The sequence below is a fragment of the Pararge aegeria genome, chromosome 5, assembly GCF_905163445.1.
Source record: "Pararge aegeria chromosome 5, ilParAegt1.1, whole genome shotgun sequence".
NCBI lineage: Eukaryota > Metazoa > Arthropoda > Insecta > Lepidoptera > Nymphalidae > Pararge > Pararge aegeria.
The window spans coordinates 19,396,861-19,408,160 of NC_053184.1; positions in this window are offsets into that span (position 1 = coordinate 19,396,861).

The window sequence follows — 11,300 nt, forward strand, 5'->3', positions numbered from 1 at the left end:
ATTGCTAGTTTTTTATTGGCTGTTTGTATGTTACAGGTTTAATTGGTTTCAACTCAAAAAAGAGTATTTGAAATACATTTTTAGTACATTTCATGCTCAAAAGTGCTAATAGACCAGTGGGTGTATTCCTTTAAGAGTGACCGAGATCGATCTCCGGCACGCATCACTTTTCAGAGTTATGTGCGTTTTCAATTGAGGAAATTTAAAATATCCCTTGCTTTAACGGTGAAGGAAAACATCGCGAGGCAACCTGCATGCCTGAGAAATCCCCATAACGTTTACAAACGTGAAGTCTACCAATCAGCATTTAAGCCCTTCTCATTCTGTAAGGAAGACCCGTAGTGGGCAATAGGTAGACCAAGATGATGATAACGACATTAAATGTTGCTTGCTTTAGAATCAAGAAAAACAACTAGCAGATTTGTCATTGGATTACATTTGTATATCATCAAGAGCTTAATTATAAATAGTACGTTGTGCAATTATCTGTCAGGATGACAAAGCATTGTAAAAAAGTCTATTATTACAGAAAGCACTAATTAAAGAGTTTGCTATCGAGAACGCAACCGGCCGGGAAAGCTTATGAGTGAAAAATACTTTTGAAAGAGAATTAACTATGAACTAAAACTGCCCTTTTTATAGTTATAACTTACGTACCAAGTAGACGAACCACCTGATGGTAAGTTTAAAACCATCGCATATATAAGCTCTATATTTCCGACTCTATAGCTCTTGACGGCCGATTGGCGCAGTTTGCAGCGACCCTGCATTCTGAGCCCAAGGCCGTGGGTTCGATTCCCACTACTGGAAAATGTTTATGTGATGAGCATGAATGTTTTTCAGTGTCTGGGTGTTTATATGTATATTCTAAGTATTTATGTATATTATTCATAAAAATATTCATAAGTCATCTTAGTACCCATAACACAAGCTACGCTTACTTTGGGGCTAGATGGCGATGTGTGTATTGCCGTAGTATATTTATTTATTTATTTATATATACAAAGCAATTGCAAGTATTATACTATTAATAATAAATACATTAGTAAATAATGTGATCCTTCCAGTAATCTTTTTATTGCAACAGCAACTTTGCAATTGTCTCACACAGCAAGAACTTATTTTTATTGGTATCCGTCTCGTCAACTCTAACAGCTGTTTCCAGCGTATAAGAAAAATCTTCTGAAAGACAAACTTTGTGGTCGAGCATGACCCTAATCACCTCATTAAGGCTTAAAACACTGTCAACAGGATTGACACAACACATATAAAACCTAGTATTATTTTAGAATGAGTTTATTTGACATCCCTTTTTACGACCGATTGGCGCAGTGAATGACCTGATGATGATGTTACAAACATCAACACTCGCTAAAGAAACAAGATAAACAATTTCACCTAAGTACTATTGAACCATTACTGGATTTTAAATTTGTCTCCACATTATCAAACTAGATGGCGCCACAAAGTGATCACAAAGTGATAACAGACAATGACCATATATACAACTTCCAAGGATAAATGGTACGACCTTGGCCTCCGAGCACTAACACCTTTCTAAGGAAGATCTTCCTATTGTCAAGCAGACTATATAAAGTAAAGCTCCCGTAAAGAATGAATGCGAACATATGTTCACTTTAAGACTTGTTCATTCATCAAAATTCAAAATTCAAAATTCAAAATTCATTTATTTCAAGTAGGCCTAATATAAGCACTTTTGAAACGTCAAGTCTGTCTGTTTGTAGTGATTCTACCACCGGTTCGGAAGGCAGATTCTACCGAGAAGAAGCCGGCAAGAAACTCAGCAGTTGCTCTTTTCCAACATCAACAATTTACATTTTGCATTTTAACATTCATTTTTCTATCTTGTGAGAGCTGAAAGCGGAGCCGGATGCTTCCAAGCAACCTTGTCATTAAAAAAATCATCAATTGTATAGTAACCTCGCTGTAATAAATGTGTTTTAACAAATTCTTTAAACTTGTGCATTGGCAGGTCCAAAATCACCTTAGGAATCATATTATAAAAGCGTATACTCAATCCCACAAATGATCCCTGTACCTTACGCAGACGATATGCAGATGACACTAATTTATGACCATTTCTTATAAGTCGACTGTTTATGTCCACTTTTTGTTTATAAAGACTAATATGTTGTCTTACAAATACTATATTGTTATAAATATATTGTGAAGCTACAGTAAGTATGCCTATTTCTTTAAACTTCTCACGGAGGGATTCGCGTGATTTAAGTTTATATATTGACCGTACAGCTCTTTTCTGCAATATAAATATAGTTTCGATATCAGCTGCTTTACCCCATAACAAGATTCCATAGGACATAACACTATGAAAGTACGCAAAATAAACTAGCCTAGCTATTTCAACGTCAGTAATCTGTCTAATTTTTCTGACTGCGTAGGCAGCCGAGCTTAGTTTACCCGCTAGTGAATCTATATGGGCACCCCACTGTAGCTTATTATCCAAGGTCACGCCCAGAAAAACTGTGGAAGTCTCTATTTTTAGTGTTTCACCATTAATCATTATATTTTTATCAATTTTCTTTACATTTGGTAAGATAAATTCGACACACTTTGTTTTTTTTGCATTTAAAAGTAAGTTGTTAACTGTAAACCAGTGCGACACATGCGACATAACACGGTTTACTTCGTCAGAGTTATCTTTACTCCTATCAGTCTTAAAAATTAGAGATGTATCATCTGCAAACAATACAATGTCGCATGTTCCACTGACATGGTACGGTAGATCATTTATATACACTAAAAATAGAAAAGGACCCAAAATCGAGCCTTGTGGGACACCCATTGAGGTATTATAACCCTGAGACTTTGCATCATTTATGCAAACTCTTTGGGTTCTATTGCTGAGATAAGAGGCAACCAAATTTAGTGCAACGTTTTGGATACCATAGTGGCTTAGCTTAAGAAGCAAGGTTTTATGATCAACACAATCGAAAGCTTTAGATAGATCACAAAAAAACACCCATGGCGTTCTGTGAACATTCCCAGGCATCATAAACATGTTTTATAAGTTTAGCGCCTGCGTCCGTTGTGCTACGACCTTTAGTGAAGCCATACTGCTCAGGGTGTAGTAAGTTATTTACATTAAAATGATATAAGAGTTGATTTAATATAATTTTTTCAAATATCTTACTAAGAGCTGGTAAGATTGAGATAGGTCTGTAATTGTTTATATCATTTTTATTACCAGATTTAAATAGAGGAATGAGTTTACTATGTTTCATTAGGTTCGGGAAAGTACCTAAATCAACACATTCATTGAAAATTATGGCTAAAAGAGGAGCAATGACGTCAATAATTTGAGATATTACCTTTACCGACATTCCCCATATATCACCTGTTTTCTTTAATTTTAACAACTTGAAGTTTTTACTGATATCCGATGCATCTATATGTTTGAAATGAAATAAAACTTTGCACTCATTAATGTTGCCTCTTAATAAATTCTGAGCTGCAGTAGGTGAGGAATTTAGTGAATCTGTTAACAAAATAGGAACATTCTGAAAAAAGTTTTCAAAAGTACTAGCAACTTCTGTATCAGTAGTTACCATATTATTATTAATAATTAATTCAAAATTTCCGTCTCGAGATTTAGTTTTCCCAGATTCATTATTAACAATTTTCCAGGTTGTTTGTATTTTGTTTTCAGATTTTACTATCCGATCTTTAATGTATAGCGACTTAGCTTGTCTACAAACATTTTTAAATGTTTTGGAGTAACTTTTTACATATTCAAGGAAAGTTGGAGTCTGATTGTATTGTTTTTCATCATATAGCTCATACAACTTATCCCTGCTTTTGTAAATGCCTATAGTCACCCAATCACTAAACCTCATTTTTTTATTAGAATCTATGTATTTAAAATTAAATACTTTATTAAATGCACTTTCTATTTCATTGAAAAGCGTACGATAAAGATTGTCGGGATGACAGTTTTCAAAAAAGAGAGCAGGAATTTTGGCTGATATTTCACCTTCAAATCGCGTCAGTTTACTCTGAGTTATCGGCCTGTACTTAACAATATGTTTATTTCTATTTGTACCAACAACAGTAATTTGTTGGCCACAATGATCTGATCTGATCTCAAATTAAAGCATTTAAATAAGTTTAACAACCTAGTCGTAGTAGTATTATGTAATAAGATATCAACATTGAAATCCCCGCATACTATTACATTTTTAGTAGACATACACAATCGCTTAAGGACATCTTCCATTACATCCTCGAATTGGTTGAAATCTCCTGAGGGGGGATGGTGCGCACACACTATTATAAAACGCTCCAGCTCCACACAAAACAGTTCAATTATGCGCTCCACAGAAAAACTAACTATATCTTTTCGCTCCTTACATGTTATATTATTGCGTACAAAAATTAAGGATCCACCATGAATAGCAGTCTTTCTAAAGAACACACTTGACATTTTGAAGTTATTGATGTTAACTGCTATTTGTGCTCATCATCATTGTCATCTCATTAACAGTTCACTACAGGGCACGGATGTCCTCTCAAAGTGAGAAGGGTTTAGGCCATTATATTCCACGCTGGACCAGTACGGAATGGTAGACTTCACACGAGTTTAAGCACTTTATGAAGAACTCTCAAGCTTGAAGGTTTCGGGGATTAAAATCGGTCAACCTGAAAAGGAAGCCGATGTCTTACCCACTAGGCTATCATCGCTGTACAAGACCCATTCCAATATATAAATTGTTTTGTAAGCTTTTAAGGAACATTACAATATATATTGATATCGTCTTACTCTATACATTTCACGTTGCCTTTAAAAGCCAAAAATTGCATTTATTTCTGATCAGTCACCGCCACACGTGACATTTCGCAAACGTCACTTCCGACCAATTCAATAAACCAACTGCAGTGGCGTGGACGTTTCAAATTCGTTATTCTAAGGTGACCACCGACGTTCCCGTTTCCACACTCATGTTTTATTAATACAGCCGCTTCAGCTTCAAAGCACGAGTTCCAATATATATGGGAAAAAATTGCTGCAGTTACAATCTTCTAAATACTTATGAGCTCCTGGTAATTTTGCTCACGTTTTCTTTACTCATATTATTGACTTAGCATTTGATCTACTCGTCCGTCTGTTAGTCAATAACAAACGGAAACCTATGCTAATTAATATATTATTATATTATACTTTTACTTAGAAAAAAATTATATATTGTAAGGTACCATATCTTTGGTAAGGAGCTTCTATTAGTATATTATTCAAAATTCATTTATTTCAAGTAGCACTTTTGAAACGTAAAATCTATCTACTTCTAGTGACTCTGCCGCAGGTTCTAAAGGCAGATTCTACCGAGAAGGAGCCGGCAAGAAACTCAGCTGTTGCTCTGTTCCAACATCAACTATTTACATATTACATTTTTCTATCTATTGAGAGATGAAAGCGGAGCCGGATGCTTCCAAGCAACCTTGTCATTGAGAAATTCATCAATTTTATAGTAACCTCGCTGTAATAAATGTATATCAACATATTTTTTAGACTTTGCATTGGTAGGTCCAAAATTACCTCAGGAATTAAATTATAAGCAAATGTGTATCTTTGTTACATTGTCGGTCACGGAATAACTTAAAATTATTAGGGTATTAAATAAGAAATATTTACGCAAAGTGTTCACAAGTTCTAAACAAATAGACAAAGTAACCAGAAGATCCAGTTAAAGCTACGCTAAACTAGATATTGTCGTGTTGATATGGTTGGGTACAAATTTGCATTTTAAGGATTATCCGACGCTTGCGAAACAGTCCTACGCAAATGTTTGTGTTGACCGTAGCAATCTCTTATTATATACATAATGGCACTGAAGCAGTATTATCTTGTAAGTTTTATGAAATAAACACTTATGGTTGTCTCTACGCACGTGGAAATCTACTATCACTTAACTCAACTTCTCCCTTTTCTCTCTGCTATCTCTTTCTAAGTTTCTGCCAGCACCATCCAGAGTACCTACTAGACCTTTTTTAATGTTTCTTATGACAATACAAGTTAGCCCATGACTACAATCTGACGCTTTCATCTCTCACAAGATAGAAAAATGAATTTTAAAATGTAAATTGTTGATATTGGAAAAGAGCAACTGCTGGGTTTCTTGCCGGCTTCTTCTCGGTAGAATCTGCCTTCCGAACCGGTGGTAGAGTCACTCACTACACACAGACAGACTTGACGTTTCAAAAGTGCTTATATTAGGCCTACTTGAAATGAATTTTGAACTTTTTTTTAATTTTGACCTGTTCAGTAATTTGATGATGCAGCCTAAGATGGTAACGGGCTAACCTGTTAGGGGTTTGGTAGATATAATAAGCCAATAACCTTTATCTGTTTCTTCGCGACATCGTAACGGAACGCTTAAACGCTTAGCGGCACGTTTTTGTCGGTAGGATGGTAACCAGTCACGGTCGAAGCCTCCATCCAGCTCACATCGGAAAAAAATCGGAAACTACGAATTTTCTAAATTATTGCTACCGGGAATCAAACCCAGGACCTCCTTATTATAACCACATCGCTCACAACTACTCCAGGGAGTTCGTCAAAGACAGCAAGAAACTTTAAATACTTTACAAACTCTGATACTATTAGGTAACTTCCGCAAGGCGGTAGAGAGTTAATCGCAAACAGAGCAGTGGACATGGATTTGATGATAGGATCTCATAATTCGAATTAATTATGATCGAATTTTGACCAGTGAGTGACAACTAGTGATATGAAATACGCAATGAAAAAAATAATAATAAACGAAAGTATTTTGTATAATTGTATAATAGATTTTATTGTTGAATTTTCGAGAACGCGACAATATCCTCACGTTCCGACAAAATAAACCATATTGCAACGACTTTAGAAGCATTCCACTGGGATGTTAATAAAGTCGTTGCAATGTGGATACAATAAAAATATTAGAAGAGTTTACTACAATAGTAAGCTCCCTACACCCTAATAGCAACATTTACATAAATAAATACGTGTATCGAACGGAAAGCCGCCATTCGGATGCGATCGGCGCCGCGGCCAAACGCCGCACTCAGGTATAACTGAATATGATAATACCACTTCAACGATATACTACTATAACCGCGTGGATTTTTTCTCCTCTGGCTTTTTAAGCCCTCTTCCCTCACTCAGATATAATCCTTTAGCTGACTTTTAAAACTGTTAATTTTCCATTATTTTATGGAGTTTGGTAATTTATTGTATAAATGAGCATCCTCACACAATATGTTTTATTACCATAGGTCTGTTCTTGGCCGCCAAATATTTATTTTGTATTTATTTCTGGGATTACGTACATTGGCCCTATGCGTAAATTTTATATTTCAATGTAGTGTCTTACTCATGATCTTTTTTACAAGAAGAAGTGTATTATATGTATACAGATGTGTAATATTTTAGTTTTTTTGTAAAGCCCTTTTGTTGGTGTATGGTAATTTAAGTGAAATAGTGCCTTGATAAGTACGTTCTTCTCTATCATCATCTTGAATATTTCACATGCTATCGAGTATAAAGTCGTAAAACAAAAGTTGTTAGTTTCAATATAAACAACTATAACTATCTATATAAATAATAAAACTGTAACTGGACGATTTCTGTACATTTAATATATTTTGAGAATTTTGATTGAGATTTTTATTTATTTTTTGTCTGTCTGTCTGTCTGTCCGTGCATCACGTGAAAACTACTGAACGAATTTAAATAAAATTTGGTATAGTGGTAGCTGATATACCGGGTCAACATATAGGACACTTTTTATCCCGATAAACAATAGGTTTCCTCCGGGAAATGGGATATATTTTTTTATCAATTTTACTTCATAGCTCCGTTAAATTTGAACCGATTTTAATAATTCTTTTTTTATTTGAAGGTGCATACAATCAAACATCGTATCGTTTTATTTTAATAAGGATCTGATAAAATTGGTCGGAGATAAAGGACCATAACTCTTCATAAATAACAGCCGCAAGGCATCTGGGACGACGATCGAATGCATGTGTATCGTCTTACTAATATTATAAAGCGAAATCTTGTAAGCATGGATGTATGGATGATGTATGTATGTATGTATCAACTAAAATAATGACAACTTACTAACTCAGTATACCACGTAATATAATTGAGGGTACTTAGCGCGATGATTATGATGTTAGTATCAGATCTATTCTCGCTTTTTGATTGACTCATATGCAGACGAAGTCGCGAGGGTCCGCTAGTTTTGAAATAAACCATGTGTATTTAAGTTTTATATAAACTAAAAATGCCGCTGATACAAAATATATCTACAAAGTTGCAGCAAATACACAATAAAATGGCTGTACAGACAAACGCGATAAACTCTTTACATTACAGTATTTTGATATTCCACCTCCGAACAAATATGTAGCGAACTCACCTCCACGATGCAACTATGGAATAAAAATTGGCATATTATTGTTGTGCCGTGGCATGTACTTCTTTAGTACCCACGTATTATACTTGATATTTCCTTTGGATAATCCTTTTAGTCGCATTTCTATTATAACGTGCTTGGGTTTCAGGATTTGGAATTTAAAAAAATTGAACATTTTTAAGTCGTTTCCAAGTAAAATTTAGAAAATTACGACTATTTAAAAGGCATTAAAATTTAACGTAATACCTTTTATATAGTAGTAAATCTCTTCATTTTACTTAAACTTGTTGTAGAATATATTTATATCTTGCTTTTTGGTTGTCATACAAATTCAATTCTTTTATGTCAATAATTTATTTCCACGCATTTTACTGGGTACGTTTGAAATAATAATTAAGTTATAATAGTGAAATGTCAACTGCTTATAACCTTCTACAAAATATTGCTTTTCCTGAATCCAGGGGCGTTAATTGTTAAGGAGTTCTCCCGGCACTTCACCATAAGCTTTTATTCTTCACAAGCATAAGTTGCTTTATGAAAATTAAGCTTAATTTGCTATACTCCGCGAAAAGCAGGAGAATATGTGTGGTGTAAATTATAATTTCTTCAATCCTTATACTCCACACCAAACAGATCTTCAGTAACGTACCCTCTACGCACGTTTCACTCCGAAACCGGAGCATCCTCAGGAGATGTTGACTTTACAATGAATTAAAATTGAAAGTCAATTTTTATAGCAAATTAATCTTAATTTTATAATATATCATGGATTTCTGCACAGTAGCACCAGCTGCTATAAAATACATAAATTGCTTACCTATAATCGTAAACGCAAATCGTGTAATACTTATAATTGTATAGTTTCGGTGGCCATTCGTGGTCTTCTCCATCAGTTTGAAGTGACTAAATATACGTTTGAATAGAAAATTCTCAAGTTACATTAAAAAATACTCAAATTGCTATAGCATAGTAACAACACGATGGAGCACAGACCATCTCGCTGCTATAATGCGGTAGTAGGCTTCAACGACTTGTCACAATTTTAGTAAGTGCTTTCCGAGGCGTGGGGGTTAACACCAACAATTTCCTAACTCCACGCTGAACATAACGGAGAACTCTCAGTCTTGCAGGTTTCTTCACGATGTTTTCCTTCACTGTTGAAGCAATTTATATTTTAATTACAGAACCCACATAATAGAAAAGTTAGAGGTGCGAGCTGAGATTCGAACTCGGCCCAGCGAAAGTGAAGTCGAAGTCCTACCCACTGGGCTATTACCATTTGGCTGTAGTAGTTACTACACATACAATATAATATCTACACAAAAACAGTGGACAGTGAAAATAATAATTTTCAATTTTGGAAAAAAAAACGCCTGACTTAATTAATTAACGGCTGTTAACAAACAAGGAATACCATTAACAACCCTTTTTATAAAAACATTTACGATTTAACCCCATGAAAAACAAATTTAGCTTCATAAGAACGCGGCAACCCTAGAAACAAAAAAAAAAATAAAAGAATAAAAGCGTGCGTTCACACGATAGACATTTTGTGGAACAAAAATACTAATACTAATCCGTGTCGCAAATAAAAAACTATTCAACAGCAACTTTGTTATTTTTAGTGTTTATTATATGTTAGCACTCGACAGGATGCATCAAATTTGATGGAATTCTACATAACCTATGCATTAGTAGGTACAATATAATAATGCATTCAGGGTGTTGATGAAGCTGCGCTGTTTTTGTAGCGCATTAGGTATGTTTGCGGAAGCAAGAGTGGACAACTTTTATGCCACAATGCGCAACAGATGTGGTCTATGGTGCGAAGGTTGCGGGGGTGCACCATCAGCATCCTAAAGATGACTACTGACAGGTCGAACTGCTGGTATGTGAGTCACTGCTGTGCTATTTTAAATGGAGCGGCAGTGATGCGCATATTAATTTTCACAAACATTAATTTTCTTTTTATTATCTTTTAGGAATATAGAAATAATGGTTTTTTTTTACTAACAAAAATATTTGACTTAATGCATGAAATAAACATATTATAATTATTCTTCTATCATTTATTGTTTTTTTTTAATTCTTAACAATGTTAAATTATATTAATAAAAACACCACTATTATTATTATTATTTATCCCGGGCAGGTTCATAAATATCTCTCTAAAGGTCACAAGGGGTGCTATTTTGTAATTATTTTCCAGAACTTCTATTTAAAAGCCGTCTGCAAACTAGAATTAGAAAAAGCTGGTCAACAAAAGCATTGAATTTTTTCTCCTATAGTAGGATTTAAAGTTGTTATTACTCCAATAAAAGCCAATTTTCGTGTATCGTAAAACATTACATTGCTATAATCAGTATTAACTGATCGATAAAATTGGTGAAATAGTCACTTCAACGATACTATTTTTAGTCGCACCGTTGTTATGTAAGTGTAAAAAGGAATGCGACAGGGCAAAAAGTTAGTCGTACGTCACCCGGAGCTCTAAAACTCATGCCGTATGAAAAGAAGTAGGGTCTGCAGGTGCGGTAAGAGACCACTCTCATTAAACTTTGTGCCACTAATTATTTTTATACAACTTTATGCTAATCCTCTCTCTAAACTGGTGGGATATAGAGTTCAAATTTTCTTGGTATAAAATTAACACTTTTATAAAACACGGCTTAAGACTTAGAGCAATGTTTATAAAAAATACTAATCGCCTATACACATTATTCCATTCGCTGGAACCAGTTATATGATTGAAATGTAAACACTGAATAAGATTCTGAACGTAAATCACGCTGTATGAGAAGTATATTACTGACCTAGATATTGAACTGAAAACTGAATGCACTATACCTGAAACCAAAC